Below are 24,706 nucleotides of genomic sequence, written 5' to 3' on the forward strand. Positions count from 1 at the left end.
TTTAAGTCCTGTAAATTGAGACAATCAAAATTGCTTTACCTCATGCACAAAATTTCTATTTTAAAGAAGGTTGAAAAGTTGTTAGCATCAGGAAAAAATGTTTAGTCTTCCATCTTGCTAGTCACACAATCCAGAAGCTCCCCCTGGTTATGCTTTTTTTTTCATATACTCAATAGATTTTTAAAAATTCTTTTACATGTTTGTTTATAAGCCCTGAAGAAAACATGTTTTATATCTACCCATGCTGAGCTAAATGGCTAATGCCATTTATATGCATTTATATACTAATGCCACCATATACATATATAAACATATATACAAATATGCTCATATTCCCACATATTTATTTCTGTATATGTGTATATATAAGTATATATACACATATACACTCTCTCTCTATATATATATACACACATGCACTGTCTCTCTACATATGTATATATATATATGTATATGTATATATATCTCACATACTGTATACATTCCTCCTTGCTTTTCATTACGCATTCTATAGTGGGCACTGACTTTTTTGGGGGGGGGAGTGGCGATTCCCAAATTTATTGGAAAGAATGTAAAAGTAAATATTAAACAACTCCTCTTAGTGTTTTGAAGTTCATACCAAATGTAGGCTGAGCAATTTGCAGGTTGGACAAACTGCCAAAGTCCAGGAGTTTCAACATTTCTTTGGTATCAGGGTCCACTTCAATGATTTCCTGATCCAAAGCAGAGACCTCAGGGAGATAGTTATCCCTCCTTTCTCTTTCTTTGTCCTGCAGTTTGATGGAGATACTTCTTATTCTGGGTCTGCTTCATCAAATGAGTAATTTATTCCACAATCTTGTTGCAGAGCTTCTTGCTGGGGAATGATTGCGATCTCCGTGCATACACACCCTTGTTGGTGCAGAACTCATTGCCCAGACAGGTGTAGTACTTTTCAATGATTACTCACATTGCCTTCTTCATAGTCTTGGTCTGAATGAGACCCATGTTGGCTCCAGAGGGTGAAGGGAGGGCACTGATATTTTTTCTTGATAATTCACATATTTATTTTGCTTTGCTTTGATAAGGCATCAATAATTACTTTGAATCTTACTAAAAAAAATTGGGCAGCTAGGTGGTGCAGAGGAAAGAGCAACAGCCCTGGAATGAGGAGGATCTGAGTTCAAATCTGCCTTTGGACACTTATTAGCTGTGTGACCCTGGGCAAGTCACTTAACCTTTTTCCCCTTAGTTTTCTCATCTGCAAAATCAGTTGAAAAAGGAAATAGCAAATCACTCCAGTACTTTTGCAAAAAAAAAAAAATGGATTCATGAAGAATCAGATACAATTGAAATGACTGAACAACAAATTAAAGGTTTTACAGGAAATTGTTTCAGGTAATACTAATTTTTATATGTTATTGGCTCAAATCAGAGGTTTGAAATATTATTTCTTATTTTATATGATTTCAAAAATGATATTTGAATCAACTTTTAAAGCTATTGCAGCTAGAGGAAATTGTGAAACCATGCTGACTGGGTCCTATCATCTGATATCAATGGAGCCCTCTTTTCAGCAGGGAAATCATTCTATTCCTCCCTAATCAAATCTCTTATCTCAGTCACCAGAATACCTATTCCAATCCACAGGTTCATCCAGAGGAAGTAACATACCAATTACCACTGCAGGTGGTATAATCTTTTTACGTTAGCAGCAACAACTACTGAAGATGTGGAAAACAATATTTTTGCCATCAAATCCTTTGCATTGTAAAATGGCTTAATGTCAGAAACAAATTTAGTTTTATCTGTGGGAAATAATTTCTCAAAAAATATTACAAATTTTTTTTGCCAATGAACCCTACGTATCACAGGCCCTTTCCATCTAACCTGCAAATGAAATCTCTTAGATACTTGTCTCCTCTCTTAGAATATGATTTCCTTGGGAGTTGGGATTGGCTTGACTGTCTATACATATCCACAGGGCTTAGCATAGTGGCTGGCACATAGTAAGTACTTAATAACTAATTTTTTTCTAGAAACTTGAAATGGTACCCCCTCTTTCTAAGATCTGAAGTGGAAACTGAAAAAAGTTGAGGCCATTCCCTTTCTCCCCACAGCAAACCTCCTTCATTTTCTATTTTCTTCTTGAAAATTCCTTGATCTCATCTCCTTCTATCTTCTCCAGAATGTTACTATTGCTATCATGCTCACTCCCTCTTTAATTGTTAATGTTTCTCTACCGGTCATTTCCTTCCCTACTGCTTACAAACTTGACCATTTCACCTCCCCACTTAAAAAAAATAAACTCACTAGTTTCTACCATACCTGATAGCTATCCCACTTCTTCTACACTGCTAAATTCTTTGAAAAATCCAACTGCACACAATGTATCCTCTTCTCTTCACACTCTCATCTAAATTTTCTGAAATCTGACTTCCAACTTCTTCTTTCAACTGAGATGACTATTATCAGCAATCACCAAATTGTCCAATCTAGTGACCCTTTCTCTATTCTTACCCTTCTTGATTTCTCTGCAGAATGTGTAGCTGTTTATCATCTCTTATAAATTCACTCTTTTGGGGTTTCTATGATACTATTCTCTTTTAAGTCTCTTGCTACCTGTCTGACCACTCCTTGTCAATGTCTTTTGAGGGATCTACCTTCATATTATACTCATTAAATTTGGGTGTACCCTAAAGTGCTAACGTGGGCCCTCTTCTTTTATCTTTCTGCTGTCTTACTTGGTAATGTTCTCATATCCCATTGGTAAAATTTCCATCTCTATTCAGCTAGGTAGCATAAGGGATAGAGTGCTGGACCTAGGGTCAGGAAGACTAAGCTTAAAATTTGGCCTCAGACACAATAATTTTGCGAAATTGGGAAAGTCACTTAAACTCTGTCTCAGTTTCCTGACCATTGAATGAGGATAATATCCATCTCCTAGGGTAGTTGTGAGGGTAAAATTAGATAATATTTATAAACTTCTTGGCACAGTACCTGAAATAAGTACATAATGAAGTGGGTACAGAATGCTTATTTTCTTCCTTACTTGTTTGCTTCTTCCTTTCCTTCCTCTTTTTCCTTAGCTCTGGTCCCACATCATCAGTACACTAGTGCACGTTTCAAATCATATGTACTTAGTCACCCCAACATGTATAAAAATAATTCATCCACAACCACCCCATATTCTAAACTTTCTTATTACCGTAAAGGGCACCACCATATACCCATTGCACCAGTCTTTCAGGATCACAACCTTTCTATCATCCTGACTGCATTCTCTCACTCACCCCACATATTAAATATTTTTCCAATTGTTTCTACCTCTATAACATCTTTTGAATATATCACTTTTCTATACTCATCCAGCCTCTATTCTATTTCAGGCCCTCTTATGCTCTTACCTTGACTATTACAGTAGACTTACAACTGGTCTCCCCACTCCAATTCATCCTAAGTACAGATAGCAAAGTTATTTTCCTAAAGTCTGTTGTTGTTGAGTCATTTTTCAGTTGTGTCTGACTCTTTGTGACCCCATTTGGGGTTTTCTTGGCAAGGATACTGGAGTAGTTTGACATTTCCTTCTCCAGATCATTTTACAGATGAAGAATTGAAGCAAATCAGGTTAAATGACTTGTCCAGGGTCACATAGCTGGAAAGTGTTAGCAAATTAATTAATTAATGAAAGTGAGGCTGGATTTGAACACAGGAAGAGGAGTTTTGCTGGCTCCAGGGCCAGCATTCCATCTGTTGTGCCACTTAGCTTCCTAAAGTTTAGTTATTACCATATCATTCTTTTACTCAGTAATCTCCAGTGACTCTCATTTATGTCCAGGACCAAAATATGAACCCCTTCTCTTGGCATTTGAAGCTCTTCACAGACTGACTCTTTCCAATTTTTCTAGTCTTCACATGTATTACTTCCTGCTAGGTACTCTACAGTTAAGGCATACTGATATATTTGTTCTTTGTACATAGTACTTCATGTCCTATCTCTTTGCCTTTGAAATAATTATTCACCATATCTGAAATGGTCTCCCTTCTCACCTCTGCCTACTAGATCCCCTGGTTTCTTTCCAGTTTCAACTAAAATACTACCTTCTGTACAAGGCCTTTCTAGCTTTCACCAACTGCTAGAGCTTTCTCACCTAAGATTATCTTCCATTTTTCCAAAATGTATATCCCTATATACATGTTTTAACCCCCATTAGAATCTAAGCCCCTTTAAGACAAGGATAGTTTTTGCTTCATCTTCATTCAGAGGTAGGTAAATGACACAGTGGATAGAGTGCCACCTGAGCTAGAATTTAACCTTAGACACTTATGGATCCTCAGCAACTCATTTAACCTCTGTTTGCCTGAGTTTTCTCATCTGCAAAATGGGGGTAATAATAGCACCATCCCAGAACTATTGCAAGGTTCAAATAGGGTGACAACTGTAAAGCTTTTAACACAGTGCCTGGTAAATAGTAGGTGCTAAATAATTATCATCCTCTGTGCTTAATACACTGTTTGTAATCAATAAAAACTTATCGATTGATACATTTTGGATTTTTTGTTAATCACTTATCCTTATCTTCCATTAAACTCTCTTCAGGTAATAGCTAAAGTCTTATCCACTAGGTTATAGGACTTCTGGGAACTGACATAAGTAATTTTTCTTGTGATAAGGATTATAATAATATTAATGATAACTCAATATAACACTTTAAGTTTTGCAGAATCCTTTAAATATATTACTTCATTTACATAGCTGACTATGAATAGTATGATGGTGAAAATAAAAATCTGTTATCATTGATTTAACTGGCCTGAAGATACCCCAAATACTAAATTCCTATTTTGACTTGAAATTGCCAGTTCTTTTTTGTCATTTTCCTTTCATCAAAAATAAATTTTTTTATCATGATAAGAATATTTATAATCATTTGATTTATTTTTCCTTTCCTATGGTTTAATTTATTATGTGATTTTTTTTACTGGACTGAGCTATTGGACAAAATTGCTATGTCATTTCATAACTAGAAATGAACACTGTGTTTGTACTATATTTATATAATTAGTGCTTACACCAGATACTGAGAGCTCAGGGACAATACAAATGAACTATTAGATCAACTTCTTTCTCCTTCTATAGAACTGAGTTTTATATAGATGTAAAATATTTTATATTCAAAATACTTCATTTCTTCCAGTAGCATACTTATACCTTGCATCAGTCTTAAAAATAAGGCCACGTATCTAAAAGGAGAAAACAAAAGGAGCAGGAAAACTTTGAAAAGGATAGAATTATGTAGAAAATGACAGTTTTCCATAGATACATGATCTAGACCTTAAAACACATATGACTTCATTATTTTCTTTAAGGTATTATGAATTCCCAGAAAATTAGAGACACATAATCCTAGTTAGCCAAAAAAATGAATTACATAATAAATATAAATTTCTTAGTGTTTATTTATGACTTTTGTATAAGCTCTGTTATCATTTAATTTCATGAGCATAGATAATTAAGAACTTGATATATTCTCTTTGAATGAGTGAATATTATTCAAAGAATAATTTGAGTCCCTCGCTTCTGTTTTTTCCGATTTCTGTTGCACAGGTTTTAGAATTTTCCAAGATATGGGAATGAGATATAAAATGAAAGTAAGATGAATTTAGCTTTACTGACCAACCAGCTAACATCTTCTGGAATATATGGAACACTATATGCCAAAATTCCATGTAGTATACAGGTCAAAAACTTACCCCACTTCCCATTTGGTCTATCGGGTTACCAGCATCTATAATTTGTCATGGAATTATTAGTCAATCTGTTTGTGTTTGGGGATACAAAAATGAAATGGTAATGCATGCTTTTCAGCAGTTAACAGCCTTATTCTAAGTGAAGAGTAGGGATAGAAGATACTTACATACATATATACATACATAGATACATACATGTATGTATATGAATGAATAATTATTAAATAAATTAGAAATTGATGGGGCAACAGAGAATGAGGCTAACTGTTGCAGGAAATTTGAGGAGGGAGAAATAATTGATTGGGTGACCGGAATGCCAGGAAAGCTATTGTGGAAGAGACAGTAATTAGATTGGTCTTTGAAATAACCGAGAGACTTCAATGAATATAGATTGGATGTGGGATGGGATTCTAATAAGTCAAGCATGGAAGATAGTATAAGCAATGGCTTTAACATGAGAGAGCAAAGGTAAGTATGGGGAGCTAGAGAACAGTCCAATTAGGCTTGAATGTAGAATGCTTGAAGGGAAATATGGAGAGAATATGCTAGATAAATAAGTTGGTTCAAATGCTGTTGATCATTGAATGTCTGGAACCAACAAGAACAAAGGTCAAATTTAGTATGAATGTGTAAAGATAGTCATTCCTATGCTATGTCTAAAAAATTAGTTTCATAAAGACAGAATAAGACAGGTATGGCTAGACAATAGTTCCTATAAAACATGTCTAATAATTATTGTGATTGTAAATTCAGTATCAGTCAATTATTTGCTACAACAGCCAAAAAAGCTATCCTTCACTGAGGCTATATTATGAAAGGTAAAGTGTCCAAAATGAAGGAAGTAATAGTCCCATTATACTCTTATATGATCTGAACATTTTTGACTTAATCCATTTAGTTCATGACTGGAGGAGTGTAGTAGGAGAAGACAGCATTAGAAGATAATTAAGTTGGAAAATGGTGCAGAGAGCGATCAGTGTGATGAGGCGACTAGAGACCATGATTCTCTTTTTGTATGCCCAGTACTTAGGACAGTGCCTGGTGCATAGTAGATGTGTAACAAATGTTTATTGACTGACTGAATTTGAGGATTTATTGAAGTAACTGGGTGAGGTCTAGCCTGGAGAAAGGATGACTTAAAGTAAACATGACATCTTTCTTTAGGTGTTCCTAGGTTTGTGCTGTGGAAGAGAGATTAGAATTATTTGACTTTAACCAATAGAGTATAAGCAGGTGTGCTAGGCAGAAGCTAGATTTAGGCAGATTTAGGATCTATTTGAGGGAGAAGAGGGGAAGTAGAAACCACTAATGACTAATGACAACACTTGTAAACAATTAGAGCTGTCCATCTTTCTTTTATTTACCAAAATTTTCTCTCTGAAATGGAAGTTCACTTTTAAATATCAATATATCATGGAAGCCTAATACCTCCCAAAAGTTAAAAATGATTAGAATTCAGAGAGCAATGAAGAGATACATGATGGAAACCAGCAGGTAAACAAGAGTAAAGCATCACAGCCAAAACAATGAACTGATTAAGTGTATTAAGGGATAACTGATGGACAAACAGCTTTTGTACCCCTACTGGTATCTTCAAGATATACATAGAAAATGAGGAATCTTCCTAGTTAGGAAGACAAGGAAAAGAGTGATATAGAATTGGCATGCATAAATGTATTGCAATTTTCACCCTTTTAATTAGGCACTTATGTAGATAGGTACAGTTTGGGACTTGGAGTCAAGAAAAGCTGAGTTCAAATCCTGCCTCATATGTTTTACTAGTTTTGTAATATTGGATAATTTATTTAAGTTATGTTTGCCTAATTTCTACGATGGTAAAATAGGAATCATAAAAGTACCAAGGCTGTTATGAGGATTAAGTAAGATAATATTTACAAAGCCCTTACAGTACACAGCATATAAATGCTACCTATTATTATTATTATCACTAGTATTATTAGCTATTATTATACCCATATTTATAAGTGAAGAGGTATATTTAAGTATTGTGAATAACAAAATATTTAGACTCTTTCTTATGCAAGAAAAGCCATACTAGGGGTGTAGTTATAATCTAACCATTAACATCGCTTTTATTTTTATATGTAGACAATTGCTCTACTAGCAACCTGATAACATATTCATCCTGAACATTTATACTATCCCAATTACGAACAGTAGGAGATCTTAATCTGTTAAACTTTCTCATTTATGGGAAATTTTTCATAGGTTTTCATAGTAAGGGTCTTTTATTCAAAATGTAATTTATGTCCCTAGATGTTAATGAAAAATATTTATTATAATTACATAGAATTTTTAATTTGCATAGCTTTGTGCCCTCTTAAATTAAAAAATATTCAATTTAAGGTATTTTAATATAGGATATCAATAGGAAATAATATATTTAAATAACAAATCAGTATATCATTATATTATCTTAAAACACTATTGATTTAACTGTATTTCACTAATTCAATATTTTCCTCAGTAACTCTTTTCCTATAACTCCATCATGTGAAGATGTAGCTGTTTATAAGTAGAAAAAAACAATTCAAAGAACTCAGAAGCTTAACCTTTACCCTCATCTTCTTTTGATGATTTATCATGGAGTCAAGGTTAACCTTGAGATCCTACAGGCTTTGCCAGCAAAGCACAATCTCTGGCAAATTCTTCCAACCTGAGAAGTCTTTGAGTACAAGGTTCACTAATAGACGGTGTATCTATGCATGAAGTCCAATCTATCAAAGTTGGGAGATTCCCATTACTATTTTGAATCCCCATAATGATTTTTTCAAGCATAGCAACTTTCAAAGGTCATGTACCATGTTCAGGAAAGTGTTGAAATTAGCATCAGTAGAAGGAATAACCACACTAACAAAATTATTGTTCTAATAATTATTTTAAAAAATAAGTGAATGATCCAGAACTGAAGAAAACAATTATTTTGTCTAATTATTATATCATAAAGGTAATATACTAGTAGAAAATGAAACAAAAGCAAATTTGGAGTCAACATACCTAGTTTTAAATTCCATCTCCCAAACCTGCTCATGATGTGGCTATAGACAAATGATTTAACCTCTCTGAGTTTCTGTTTCCTTTTCTATAAAATAGTGATAAAAAGACTTGAAATACTTATTCTCCCAGGATTATTGGGAGCCAAGCTGTGTATACCTTAAAGTGCTTTAGACATGCAAGTATTTATTTATATGTTTGTTTGTTTAGTTGATTATTTATTTATATATTATTGCCAAGACATTTGAGTACTGTCTTGTATTAAATCAGAATATCTCCAAATAAATCTGAAAACCAGAGAATCTAAGGAGCACCTCCAGATAAACAAATTTAAGGAAGGACAATTAGTAGAACTGGACTCAGGAAATTAAGTGGGAAAAGTTAGTAAACATTTCATACCCTTTACCTAGGAATTCTATTACTGGGTCTAAGAAATGATTAATATGAATATAATTCGTATTGGAGCATTTTGGTTGGAAGGAGTTGAAAAATTGACTTTTGAACCAAGGGAAATGATTAAATCAACTTGTGAAGAATATAAGACTTCACAAATGTGTTGGGCTTACTCTTTCAAACCTTACTCACACTGGCAAGTCAGATCCCCAGAGATCAACTGCTACTTCTCCATTCAGAATTCTAAAGGACACTGACAATTTGGAGGATTATATTCTAATGTTAAGGCTCAAGTATCCCTATGTGCTCCCCTGTCTGCCTTTAATTATCAATTGCTATCAATTTTCTAGCCAGATTTAAATTACTTTTAAGAATGATTATTTACTGAAGTACTATAGTAAAAACAGTTGGTTCAAAACATCCCTCCGACCCCATATTGGGAGTATGCCCTTTTACATTTACATTTAGGGGAAAGTGAGATTGGTGTAAGAGAATGTGGCAAAAGGAGGGAAGGGACTAATACAGATCCTGGAAGTTCTTTTCCCCTCTTTTTGAGGTCCTCATGATGTTCCCTATGGGCACAGTATAGCTCTCCACTCAGAATCTTGTAGAAACTTGAAGCTGCCTTTCTGAAGCATGCCTAATTTTTCCTCAACTCCTCATACAGACACCAATTATATCTCCAGCAAAATGGGGACACAAATGGGAAGAATTAGAGTTCTATGATATATCTGCATTTTATTGGCTGGCTTTAAAAGAGTAACATTTATATATGCTTTTGAGAATAAGATTTTTATCTTTTTTTTTTTTTACTCTGATATGGACTTGTGATTTTATTGTTGGAAGGAAACCCTGACTAAATGGCTCCCTCCCTAGCACTCAGTGCCTGGCACATAGTAAAGTCCTTAATAAATGATTATTGACCAAATCTCTTTACCAATGGATTTTAGCAAGTGCCCTTCAATCTAAAGTCTTAGAAAGGTTGAGGATAGTGAAGATTAAATAACTTGCCCAGGGTTACACAGTCACTATGTGTCAGAGGTGGAACTAGAACTCAGATCACTCTGATTTTGAGGCCTAGTCTCTATCAAATACACTACTGTTCCTCTCAAAACCAAAATAAATCACTGTTAAAAAAAGTCTTTGGATCTGTACTTGAAATAGCAGTCACAGAGCTCAGGAGATCCAGAGTTAAGAAAATTCTTTGTACAAAGAGCACTTCATTTGTTTTGTGCCGATATGGCACTGGTGATGCCAATTAGCTATCACAGTTGAGACTCACCTCCGTGAACCTGACAGGATTCATTCTTGTCACTGAAGTATTAAAGATTTGGGGAGATGCTTTATCCAACACTTTCTAATTAGATCGTTGACCTTTTTAATCTGGTTTAAATGAGTAAAGAACAGTCAAGTTGTATTGTGACAGTTCTTGGGGACACTCACTTCAGTGTGAAATTATACTTATTTAACATGTGTCCAGTTGTTCCTAAGTCAACCATAAATATTAACAACTTCACTTTCAAGCTATTTCTGCCCCTTCGCTTTCAGGAAAGCATATTCAAGACTGTGGTTGCAGATAAAATGGCAATGTCACCTTGCATCTAATAATACAAGAAAGAATTGCTTTATAGACATTTACAGATGGATATCCCAGATAATAGCTAGATGGCTTAGTGGATAGAGTGCCAGGCCTAGAATCAGAAAGACTCATCTTCCTGAGTTAAAAACTAGCCTCAGACACTTCCTAGCTATGTGACCATGGACAAGTCACTTAATCCTGTTTGTCTTAGTTTCCTCATCTGTAAATTGATCTGGAGACAGAAATGGCAAATCACTCCAGTTTCTTTGCCTAGAAAACTCCAAATAAGGTCATAAAGTATCAGACACAACTGAAAAATAACTGAACAACAAAGCCGAATTACTGCTCTCAGTGCCTCCCTACTCCCACCCCCACCACTAGAATGCAAATCTACCAATGATGCCCTCTGTCTCTAGATTCAGATCCTCTTAACACCGAAGGCTTTTCTCAACTCTACCATGTTACTTCATTGAGGTCAGAATGGGTCAAAGTTAAGAGGCTACTCAGGATCCAGGCCTTAAAGGTATATGAGGTTCAAATTTGATCAACATAAGAGGACTCAGGCCTATTATTCATACTACTTGAGCTATATTATGTATCAAATACAATTTTATAAACTGGTTTGGGAATGCAATGGTCTGAGAATCATAGAATTCCAGAGACTGAAAAGATCCCAGTGTTCACCTGGCCTACTACATCACATCTTTTTCCATGAAAAATACATTCTGAGTTCTAAACCAGTGACTTGCAGGTGACTTTTAGAATTCAACTGTTGCATAAATTGGACGCGGTACAATGGATAGAGAGACAGACCTGGAATCAGGAAAAAAAACAAAAAACAAAAAACTTTATCTTATGGATTTCAGATCTGGCGTTTTTAGCTGTGTGACTCTGGGCAAGTCACTTAACATTGTTTGCCTCAGTTTCCTCACCTGTAAAATGAGCTGGAGAATGGTCAAACCACTCCAATATCTTTGCCAAGAAATCCCCAAATAGTCACAAAGAATCATATACAACTGAAGCAACTGAGCAACAACAAAAGGTATATTCTAAAGCCTTTCAAGGGTTATTATGCTTTTTGTATGCAACAGGCTCTTAATAAAATGAATGCCATCATTGTGAGAAAAACTGGGTAGAATACCTATAAGAATTGAAACAATCAGTTTTCCTGCCACAATAAACTCATCACTTTTATCCTTCATGTTTGTAGTCACTTTTTCTCAGTTCCTTTTGTTTTCCCTGTTTAACATTCAATCTATTTGTTTAAAAAAAAAACATTTTTCACATTCTGTAGTTTCTTCATCAATCTCTTCTTTTTTTCCTTCGGAACTCATAGAGGTTTACGTTAGGATAATAGTTTTGTATATGTGACTGTCAATATTCTGTGATTGTCTATCCTACTGCATATGCCAGTCTGGAAAACTGGCATTCTTTCTGAAACTTGTTGCTGTTGTTTGCTGTTGTTGTTGTTGTTGTTGTTTGTCTTTTTCCTGTGGGAATGATTAACTCAAGATCTTCTGAATGACTACGGCTCCTGTTTAGGAAATGTTGCAATGTCAAATGAACAGTTATGAGAGTAAAAGGCAAAATGCCAGTAGTGGGTTTTGTGGCCAAGTTGTGCCTCCAACTAGAAGAAGACTTGTAGAGTTCTTATAGCATAGCAGAACACAGAGGAAAGAAAACTGAGCTTGAAGTCATGGAAACCTGCTTTCAAACCCCACCTTTAACAATGACCATCTGCCTGATCAGAGGTGCTAAATACTTAAATTCCCTAAGCCTTAGTTTCCTCATCCATAAAAACAGATAGCAAAACCTGTACTACTTAGCTCACAGGGTTATTATAAGGCTCAAATGAGATAGTATATGTAAAGCATTTTACCAACCTTAATGGACGATATTAATATCAGTTATTACTATTAAAGGCTGGGTGAAATGACCTTTAATTTTCTAAGTGCTGGAGGAAATTTGTTACTTGAATTCTATGGGCATTTTATACAGGAGTCTTAGAAGACTTTTAAGGCCCCTGATGAGCAAAAGGATGCTGCTGATGCTTCCAGACCCATCTGGAGAGTTTGGTAGGATTTAGTGCTGGGTTGAAACTAAATTAGCTCAATAAGTTTGTCTGCTCTGTCTGGAATGAGGCAGGCCTGGTGGGCTACTTTCAGCAAGGTACTTTAGCTCCATTAAAGATAAAATATCCCAGGTGAAGGTGGCCAAGCTAATTGGCCAATGCATCTGAATAAAGGGTTCTTTACTACAGACTCTCTTCCCCTGTTCATCTCCCTAACATTGCTGTCTTTTCAGACCCCGGATTTCTTTCAAAGCACCTAAAGGTAGAACAATCCAGACTCTTGATCACAGAGAGGAAGTGAAATCTCTTAATAAACCTTTCATCTATATTGTGAAGTAACAAGATGTTATACAATCCCCTTGCCCAAAAAAAGACCTTCAGTTTTAACCATCGATGTAATGAAGAAAAAGTAAACTATCACTGATATATAAAACACATCTGACAATATACAGCAGTCTGTCCTAGTATTTTCTCCCATATTTCTGCCATGAGGGAGGAAATATATCTCATGATGTCATCTCCAGAATCTTCATGGTTTTTATTGTTTTTTTTTTCTTTACTGAGATTTCAACTTTCTGTTTTTCATGTTTGGATATGAGGTCTGTAGTTGTCACACTAAAAGAGCTTGGCAGAGTGCTTCCTTTTTCAATTATTGAAAATATTTTTTGTATCATAGGTATTAAGTGCTCTTTAAATATTTGATAGAATTCACTTATAAACCATCTGACCCAATTTTTATTTTTCTGTCTCAATTCATTTATGGCTTGGCATATCCCTTATTATTTCCCTCTTTACTTCAGTCTCTACAGAAGAGGTCACACTTTTCTCAGTTAAGACCAATGCATCTACATCTATGTTGATCCGATCTGCTTCCAATAAAAATATAGCAGATTGGCCCCACAACCATCCCTTCTCTATCTGAAACCTTCAGTCTCTCCTGTCTACTGTCTCCCTCAGTGACACCTATGATTAACAGATAAAACTCTACTATGCTGGGGGTTGGGAGGTAGTGAAAGCTTCACTTAACCAAACATCTCCATCAAGCTTTTATCCTGTGCCTACATAGCTGCTTTAACTTCCTTTATTTTTTCCTTTCATTTCTTTACCCATCATAATCTGGTTTCCAACTATATCATTTGCCTGAAACTTTTTTCTTAAAGTTTATCAAATGATCTCTTAATTGTCAAAGCTATTGTTTTTTCAATCTTCACTTCTCATCCTTTCTTTAGTCTTTGACATTGTTAACCACTGTCTTCATCTGCATATTGTCTTTTCTATAGGTTCTCATGATGCTATATTCTCTTGATTCTCCTACTCTGACCTCCTCTCCTTAATCTCCACTGCTGTTTCATTGTCCATATCACTTCCCAAATTTTGACTACTCCCCAAATTCTATTTTGGAACTTCCTCTATTCTCTCATTGCACAATTATACTTGGTGATCGCATCAGCTCCCATTGATTCAGTTATCTTATCCCTACTTCTACCCTTAGTCTCACTTTTTCTCTCAGTTCCTCATAACCAATTGCTTATTGGACATTTCAAACTGGATTTTCCACAAACATCTCAAACTCAATGTATCTCAACCAGAACTTATCTTTCTCCAAAAACCTCCCCCCAGTATTCTGAACTTTGCTATTACTATCAAAGGCAATAACATCCTTAAAATTACCCAGAATTACAACCTTGGTGTCATACTCAATTCCTTAATCTTTCTCACCCCACATTTCCTATCATTTACCAAATTTTGATATTTCTATTTCCACAATATCTCTCACTGCCACTGCATTCTCTCTATTCATATAGCAACTTCCCTAGTTCAGACCCTCTTCAACTCTTACTTATTATGTCACATTAACCTTTTAAATTCTCTCTCTGATTCAAGTATCTCTTCTGTAACATCTTTATTCCACACAGCAACCAAAGTTATTTTCCTAGCATTTAGTTCTGACCATGTCATTCCCCTTCTCCATAAAATCCAATTAACTAAAATATGTTGAGAATATGAGATTTTTATGTGCTTATTGTTGTTATTTTTTTCTTTAGCTAGACCAAAATGCCACCTTACAGGCACTTTCCCCATAAAGTATTCTACATATATATATATATATATACATATATACATATATATATATATATACACATATATATATATATACATACACACATCAAAAACATTTATCAGTCCTTGTGGGGAGAAAGCAGGAGTTCTGGGAAGAGATTTTAATCACTCAATGACATTTGGTTTAAAGGAAAAGGAAGGAAAGGAGGAAGGAAGGAGCTGCATTACCCAACTGGAACTGGCCAATTGGGTCCCCAGTGAGGCAGCTCAGACTACTCACAGGTTGTTGTTTGTCCTTCATTCTAGACGAGGACCATGACATCAGGAAGGTGAAGCCATGACTTGCAAGTGAGTTGGATTTAAGTAAGGGAGGGCTGTGCAAAGTCACCAGCCTCACTTTCTCTTCCAGAGCCATCTGGGTCCAGTGGCAAGATATAGATCAGGATGATTAGAGGTGGCCCCCATCTAGGAAAGACTGTACAAATGAGCAAACAGTTGGAACCAGAATTTAAGAATAGGCAAAGTTGTTTTCAGACAACTGAAAAGATAACTAATGGCCCCAAATTCCCCATGAATACAAAGCTTTTTCTTTCTCTTTTTTAAATAGAAATATTCAACCAGTTTTATTATGTGACACTGAGACATGGAATGCAGAAGTCCCTAAAGAATTAAAACTGTATCAAAGAGCAATAGAAAGGAACATGGTGAGTATAAGGAGACTGAAACATCTAAATAATTAGGAATTTTAAAGAACAGGAGTAAAAGAGATGGCAACAAGTCACTGGATGATAGGAAGAGAAGACAGATTTGTCACATGTTGAGGGAAGGGAAATAACAGATAAATAACCAGAGTGTTTCACTGGTAAATTGCAGGACTGGCCCAGTCATTATTACGTTCTGCCTAACGCAATACCCCAAGTGAATTTTGGAGCAAACTTAAGTATTCTACGATTATTTACTGTCTGCTTACTATGTAGTGAAAAGAATTTAGAATTGAACTTGGAAGAGCAAATGATTTGCATTAACTTACAAATTGGAATCCATTCTCTTCAGGGAACAAGATAATAGAAAAGAGAATATACTCCTGGCTTGGGGGAAAATATTTAGATTTCTATTCTTGTTATATTTTCTCATTAAGAATCTTTTTTTATTTTATAAAAACTAATTGATGTTAATTGGTTAAATTATATTGGGGAGCTAATCAGTGGTATTAGTCACATTGAAGAGATAATAACTGGCACTAGGTAGATAACATAAAAAAAAAACTGCTAATCAATGTTGGAAGGAATATACCAGATTGAATGATTAGGCTCATACCATTAAAGAAAACCACTACCCCTCAGTGATTCCCCTACAGATTTGAGGAGATATAACCAGCCTCTACTAGGGGGACCTGATGCATCAGTGTGAGGGAGAGTTGGAATAAGCATCTTTAAAGTTTATATACATTACAGTAGTACTCACAACAGTAAGGACAACCTCTAGTACATTGAGTGGACCAAAATGCCCCTTGCCATGAATCTGGGGGATGGCGGGGAGACTTGTACAAGAGTCGTACAGGATGACCAGAAATGGATGGCTTATGATGTGCATTGTTGGAGGAAACTTTCAAATTCCTAAGATCACAGATTCGTCTGACTATTTTAGTATATCTGGTATATAGTCTATCATATCTACCTTTTTACATGTATTTATAGTTCCTTTATGCTAGAGTACAGGTTTATTTTTGCCAAAGTACTAGAACATACTGAGAGATATGTGCATTGTTTAATATCCATATTTAGAAGTAGTCAAAGGTCATTCCAATACCGTTATGTCATGTCACCCCATCTTTGAACTTATAAACTACTTTTCATAGATTCTGAGCCATAGATTTCCAGATATGCAATTTCTTCTTCCCTCCAGTGGGAGTTAGTACTTAGATCAATGAGTGCTATGTAAAGTTAGATGCATTGCTTACTCATCTCCACACAATGTTCTCTACCATGCCACAAAAACTTCTTCACTCTGGAAGCTCACTCTACCTCAAGACTATTTATTACACTGGAAGTATGCTCTGCCGCAAAGAACTCACCTTATCTTTGACTGATTCTTCATAAAACTTCCAATTTAAGACCTTGTGGAAGATAGGTTTCTTCATCTCTCTCCAGGCTGAACTGCTGACTCATCTCCAAAAGACTTTCTCTCCCATGCCCCAGAACAGGTATCCCTTTTCATACCACTCCTGCCTTTCAGCTCTCTCCCTCTCTCTCTCTCACTTTCTCTCTCTCTCTCTCTCTCTCTCTCTCTCTCTCTCTCTCTCTCTCTGTCTCTCTCTCTCGTCTTTCCAGATTGGCACTGTCTTTCTGCTTTTGTTTGTATCCCCAGCACTTAGCACAGTGCCTGGAACTTCATAAGTAATAAATGCTTGTTAACTGACTGACCAAATTAGGGGCCCAGGGTTACATGGTTAAGCAATGTTACAACTAGGACTCAAATTTGACAATAAAATTTGATTTTATTTGAAATATCTTTAGAGTTTTTATTTGAAGAATTTTAATCTCAACTTCAGTCATCTATACTTCAGGCCATTCAGTCTTATTAATGAAATCTGTATAAATTTGTTTAGAATTTCAATGATGCCTAATGTAATGATTCGATAATAATAACAAGGTAAAAATGCTTTCCTCTCTACTCCTGCTAGTCTGACTGAATAATAGTAGTCAGTTGTCTTGTGATTTTTGCCTGTTTAGGATGGGAGGTGGGGAGGAAACAGTTTGTGTGTTTAAGAAATTAATTTAAACTTTCATGTTACCTATATTGATTGATGAAATAGCAGTTTGTTTTCATTTTTATTCATTAATGATTCATTTACATTTATTTTGCTTTCATTCAACAACAATTTCAGTGTACCTATAGTGCAAATGGTCAATTGATCTGTTAGTGCTTATGTTATGTCACCATAAATAAAATATTTATAAGGTTAATTTATGTGCACAATGAAGCATTTTCAATACTTATGCTAATTTATGTATAATAAATGCCTTATGTGGAGAGATTCTTTACTATTGGCTTATCACTGATGTGTAGAACCTTTTGATTTACACTCTATATTGTCCAAAATTTGTTTAAAGCTACTAGAATTTAAGAAAGCTCTGATTTGTATTAAAGCAGCATTTCTGATAACACATTGAAACATTACCATCATATCATTGGTAGGTTCAGTTTACAATGGCAGCACTTCAAAAGTTATTTATTTACACTTAATGCTTTCTGTATGCTTCAGGAACACTGTTGCCAGGTAGGCAGCAATGACGTGGTTATAGCCTCGTGGCACAAACAGCAAGTCTTCATGCAGATGTGATTAACCAAGTTAAAAACCTAAAAGTTTTTTCCATGCTTTCTTCTCCACTCTTTTGTGATTTAAAAACAAACAATAAAAGGTTTAAGTAAAAATATATAAATAGGAACAATATGAAAGACAGTATTAAAGTTGTTATATTGTTTATAGCATGTGTTAAAGAAATATGTTTACCTAAGCACAATTATTTACTTTCTCACTAATGCTTGACTATTATAAATTGAGCTGTTCCTTCAGACTTGAGTAGAACAGTTCTTTCAAGGATCATACAACTAATAAGAGTATGAGACAGTAGCTGAACTCAGGCCTTTCTGATTCCAAGTCCAACACTCTATCAATTGCACTAGAGTCTAGACTACTTTGCTATCCAAAATCCCTTCGTTGGAGCCCCTGTGTGGCCAGTGAAGAAGGCGGAGGGACCTAATGACATAATATATTATTGGGAGCTGGATAAAGCTATTTGTCTATTACTGAGGACATTTTTTGAGTATGTCAATGTGTTGGACCAGATAACACACGTCCTTGAGTGATTTGCATTGAGTTGCTGATTTCACCAATGTATTAATACTCTTCTCAGGGTTCAGACTAATCAGGGGCAATTTGCTTTATATAGGAAGTTTGTCCTTCCTACGGGTTACTTGAATTTTCCTTCAAATCTCCACAGTTTGTTTGACAGAACCAGGAAATTGGTTCCGTTTCCTAAGGGCTTTGATGTCTGATACTATGTTTATGAATCAATGATGACTAGTTCAGATGAAGTCATACTGGCAGAGGTCCTAGATGATTTGGTGGCTCAAAGGAGACACAAAGAGTCAAAAATCACAGTAAGATAATTCAGAGTCCAGGGGAAATCATGATTCTGGATATACCCAATAAGATACTGATACTTTCCCACAGGTTAAAAGAAAAACTCAGAAGCTTATTGGACTCCTCGAGTTCCAGAGATCCCTTATTCCATCCTCCATACTGAATATTTTGATGGTCCCCATTTACCAAATCAACAAAAAATCTGCCTCTGTTTAGTGGGTCCTATAACAAGCCAGGTTGAGGGTAACAGACAGACCTCAAACCCACCAGTGAGTTTCAGGAGACATCTATCCCAAGCATGTGAAGACTTCCCCCAGCAGAATGGGTAGATGAGAACAATTTGCTCCAATGGCCATGAAAGTGGCTGAATCAGGTGCTGTGTAGTGCTTACAGTTTGTTCAGATATTGAAGATGCCAAAGTCATCTACATCATCCTGGACCATCTCTAGCCATCTTTGATGACTCTGGAAGAGAAAGTGAAACTGATGACTTTGTATGGCTCTGCCTCAGTTAAATACAATTCATGCACTAGTCAAAACATCACCCTGTGATGTCATTGGTCCTCTTTGAAGTGAAGGACAAATAACAATAAGAAGACACAGTCTTGAAAAAAATACAAAGTGTGTTCATCCTGCAATCATTTCCCCACTACACTAGGTCGTTATGATCCCGTAGACTTATGTTCTTCGAAGTCTCTTTCTCTATCGACCAGGCCACATTGAGCCTTTCATAGGCACTGAGGGATGGCAAGATTACACAAAAAGTAGGTTTGTGGAGCTATGAACTCTTAAAAGCACCAACTCACTATATTACTGTTGAAAAATTGAAGCTTGAAATGCTATTGAATAGATGGTGCAAGAACATACCATTACCCCGAATCCAAAGTTGTTCATTAAAAAACTGAGTGATATAAGCTATTCTCTCTGGGCAGCTAGATGGCACAGTCAATAGAGTCCAGGGCCTAGAGTCAGAAAGAGTCATCTTCCTGAATTCAGATCTGGCCTAGTGGGGTCACTCTGAGCAAGCTACTTTACCCTGTTTGCCTTAGTTTCCTCATCTATAAATGAGCTAGAGAAAGAATTGACAAACCATTCCAATATCTTTGCCAAGAAAACCCCAAATAGGATCAAAAAGAGTCCTACATGACTGAAACAACTGAACAACAAGCTGTTCCCTCTAACAAGGTGTTAGAGTATAAAAGGTTCCCATTTTAGGTGGAAATGATGTGTTCAAGATCATATACACCTTGTCCCCTGGAGGTATTAGTGTTTTTCGCCAACAACTTGTAATTTTGTCAGAGGCTGACAAATAGTTCCAGTTCCAATGCTTTAACTCCTCAATGAGCTCAATTGGATAGCATCCAAGGGGATTTTGCTGTTGAGAAATGCTGTTTTCCCTGATTCATTGATATTTCTACCCATTATGAAAGAAATTTATGCACTGGGACATCAGCCACCACTGACAAAGCATGCCTAGAGGGTTAGGGATTCTGGCCATTTCTCCCAGTGGCCCAACTGCAAGCTGCATGGCTGGCATGTGAAAAAGCTTTGAGGAATAGGGAAGTCAAGATTTTTTATTTTTTTTTATTTTTATTTTTTATTTTTTATTTATACTGATAAATGGCTAGTGGCTATTGATATGGCTGATTGGTCTAGAAACTAGAGTGAACAAAGCAGGACAATTAAAGACTCTCTGCTTTGGAGTAAGGACCTATGGAAGAACTTTGCAGGCACTCACTTTGCAAATTCTTCCTGATCATCTTCTCTTATGGCTTCTCTATACAATTGTTTCTAATGAGGGTACTCATTGTACTGTAAAGAAGGTTCAAGATTGACCCCATTGCCATCATATTTACAGAATTTCCCATCTTTTAAATGATTTTCAGAAAGCTAGGTTGTTGAATGTTCATTCCTGATTATTGGTTTAGGTATTGCACCAACAACTGGCTATGTCCTTGACAAATTCAAACTAACCCAAGAAGTGAGAAGCCTTGCTGGTCTAGTGGCTTCCTGCACACTGCCTTCAGGAAGATGGCCTAATGTAAGTAGACTACTTTTGGACAGGGAGCCAGTCAATACACATCAGCCTTTCTTTATTCCATCATTGGAGACGATTGTGCAGGTCTTGAGGTTTCTGCTCAATCATAAAGTTCTATGCAACCCCAAAAAAAAGACAGTTCAAGTCCACATTGGTTATCAGTACAATACAATATGATACAATACAATATGAAAGGATGCAATACAATGCAATGCATTACAATACAATTCCTAACACATTTATGAAGTATCTACTATATGCCAGGCACTATGCTGAGACATGAGAATACAAATAAGGAAAATAAAGATAGTCTTTGCCCTCTAGGAGCTTACAATGTAATTGATAAAGACAACACAAAAAGGAAGTAGAAATCAGGTCAGGGGAGAATGAGGGTGGGCAAAGAGTACTCAGAATGGGAGCATGGAGTCAAAAGCAAGCAGTATAGCTGATTGGACACGAGCTTCTGGACCCCCTTTAAAGGGAGGTTTGGGGAGTTGTTTTGTTGTTATCATTTTTTCCCTCTGTCTTCCAATCGGAGAGACAAAGGAAACTAAGGATACTAATGAGTTATGAATACCAAAGTTAAAGCAACCTCTGTGATGATGAGTTTACTTAGTGATGAGCTTATCCTGGGTGGGTATGGAGGAAATAGCTAATCTTCTGAACCCTCTTTAAAGGGAGGCTTTGGGAAGAGTTATTTGGTTAAACTTTTTGTCCCTCAGTTGATTTAGACAACTTCCTAGATAGAGGTTGAAGGACCAAAGTGTCTAATAATTGGTTGATTCTTGTTGCTTAATGATATGGGGGAAATGAAATTATCGTTTTATAATCATGGTGAATAAAAATTAACCGGGAATAAAAGAGTATCTTTTAGCTTGCTAGGTGGTAGTTTTGTGTCCTTGGATCATAGAGTCACAGACTTAGATCTGGAAAGGAAAATAATGACCATCAAGTGCAATCCCATCTCTTTATAAGTAAGGAAACTGAGGCACAGAGAGGACAGGTTCAGCAACTTACACATCTATCAAGTGACTGAAGCAAGATTTGAACTGAGGTATTCCTTACACTGAGTTTAGTGCTCTATCCATTATACCATGGTGCCTCTTACCCAAATGAAAGGGGAGAAAATTGTTCATCCAATCTCCACCAAAGAAGGAACTAGACCTTCAATAAAAGTTTCTAAAGGAGAATAAAATTACTACCATCTTCCCGAGGAACTCCCAAAGGTATGACATTTTGGCTAGTGAGCTTAGAAATACAAAATGGGCAACAGTGTGGGGGGAGTCCCTGTATAAACTAAAGTGCCAAGACACCCTTGATACAGAGTCCCAGACCTTTTATGAGAACTGTATTGGCACTGGCGGTATTATCTGTGCTATTGACCTGTTTCTGATGCTGACCCTGGCTATCATAGTTAGGTTCTTTGGGATTTTGTTTGTTTTTTACATCAGGAGAACTACTCAAACTACTCCAATATTATATCTGCCTCATGAATTTTTCTTGTTAAAAGATTGTGTTTAGTGATACACATTTATTATTCGTATTAAGCTCCTCCAGTGTGGCTTATGTTAAGATTAATTTAGTGATATAAGGTACTCTAGCGGAAAAAAATAGAATCTTGTCACCAAAGGGTGAAATGTTGTAGGAACCAGACCTATTTTATATTTTCCCTTTAAGATGGCAAGGTGGCTGATTTTGGAACTATTAGTTTGTCTTTTCTGATCTTTGAAGCATAAAAGGTCTAGCATTAATCTGAATCAGTAGATTGACCTGACTGAAACATGTCCTTGTAACAGCAAAACTTGCCAAATTTATTAACTATGTAGGGTACACGTAAAGAATAGAGAATAATGCCAAGTCTATGAACCTGAGAGATTGAAAAGTTGATGGGGTCTTTGACATTAAAAGGCAGGTTCAGAATTGTGGGTGGGTAGTTTGCATTCTGGGGAGACATAATGAGTTCTGCTTTGGACTTGTTAAGTTTAAGATATCTATAGGATATCATGTTTGAAATATGCAAGAGTAAATTTGTGATGAGAGACTGGAGTTCAGGAGAATAACTAGGACTAGATATATAGATTTAGGATTAAATTAAATGGATATTAAATATATGTATATTATTATGTGTATATATTATAGATATATGTATATTAAACCAATGTGTATTAATCAGGTCACCAAGTGAATGAGCGTAGAGATGAGAGAACCCAAACAGAAACCTTGTGATAAATATATATTTAGGATGTGTGATTTGAATGATTATTTAGAAAAGTAAACTGAAGAGTAAGAAACATAGAAGGAAGGCCATGAAGATAAATGTCATGAAAATTAAGTGTCAAATGCTGCAAAGAAGTAAACAAAGATGAGGACTGAGAAAAGACCATCAGGTTTGGTAATTGATATGATTGGTATTTTGGAGAGAGTTATTTTATTTGAATGATAAAATTGGAAGCCAGATTTCAAAGGGTTTTGAAGGGACTGAAAAAAAGAGTCAATGAGAGTAGACAGTAAAGTGCATTTGTTAAATAGTAAAGTCATGAATTCCCTACTTATGGAAATAACACCAGATATGGAGTCAGAAGACCTGAATTCAAATTCTGACTTTTCTATTGGCTATTGATGTGACCTTGGAGAGATTACTTAAATGATCTGTACCTCATTTTATTCATGTACAAAATTAAGGGTTAGACTAAATAGCTCTAAATTGCCTTCCAGCTCTAAATCTGATGCTCTAATTGTACTTTAACAACTCAGCCTCTAACACAAATTACTCTCCTTTAAAGGAACTCCATTACATTCTATAGAGCATAAAATTTAATAACCTCTTTAAATAGAGCATTTCACATGTTTAAAACAGATAAAAAGTCATTTCTAAACATAGTTATGTTTAGAATGCAAGTTTTCAGGCCTTTTTTTCTGAAATCAAAAATTCTTAACGTTATTTCCATTCAACATGGACACAGCAGAATTTTGTTATGATTGTTTCTGCTTTATTCAAGATCAATCATGTAGTGAATTTGAAAAAAAGACTAGATAAATATTTAAAAACTTTAAGCAAAATAAGGCAATGAAAATTCTCATGTGATTTCTCTTTCTAGTGCTTCTCCTTTGTCAATTATTTATAATACATCCTGCATATAGTTGCTTACATGTTGTCTCCTCCATTAGACTATGAGCTTTGTGAGAGTGAGGACCTTTTTTTGCCTTTCTTTGTATACTCAGTGCTTTACACAGTATGTGGTACATTAATGACATTTAAAATCTTTATTTTTGGCACTTTTCTTAACTCTGTCTTTAAATTTGTTTTCTAGGAATTCTTATTGTGCATAGGTCCCATCCACATTTTTCTTTGAGACTTTGCTTATAGATGTTTTCAAGTCATCTTTTTCTGTGTTTGTGTCTTGAAGTTCTTTATTAAGTCTTTATGGTTAGGTTCTTTTTTGTTTGTTTGTTTGATATTTCTTCCAGCCTACTTCTTGACTTTGGATTTTAATTTAGTTCTGGATTCTGTGTTCTTTAGGAGAAGGGAGGATTTCTTGCCTGAACTTTAATCTTTTTACATTCTTCTGCAGCTTTCATAGCTCAGTTGGGAGGCCTGCAAGTTTTTAGTGTTCTTAAACTGATATGATTGAAAGAGAGATCTGTTCACTGTCCTCCCAGTTGGCAAGTTCTT

General features: G+C 35.6%; 1 pseudogene; it reads right to left on the bottom strand.

Annotated features, from left to right (window-relative positions):
- Positions 1-584: 584 nt before the first annotated feature.
- LOC114043590 lies at positions 585-987 on the bottom strand (annotated as a pseudogene).
- Between the last annotated feature and the right edge of the window lie 23,719 nt (positions 988-24,706).

Source organism: Vombatus ursinus, unplaced genomic scaffold (assembly GCF_900497805.2).
Source record: "Vombatus ursinus unplaced genomic scaffold, bare-nosed wombat genome assembly UNPS02014770.1, whole genome shotgun sequence".
In the NCBI taxonomy this organism is placed as follows: Eukaryota; Metazoa; Chordata; class Mammalia; order Diprotodontia; family Vombatidae; genus Vombatus; species Vombatus ursinus.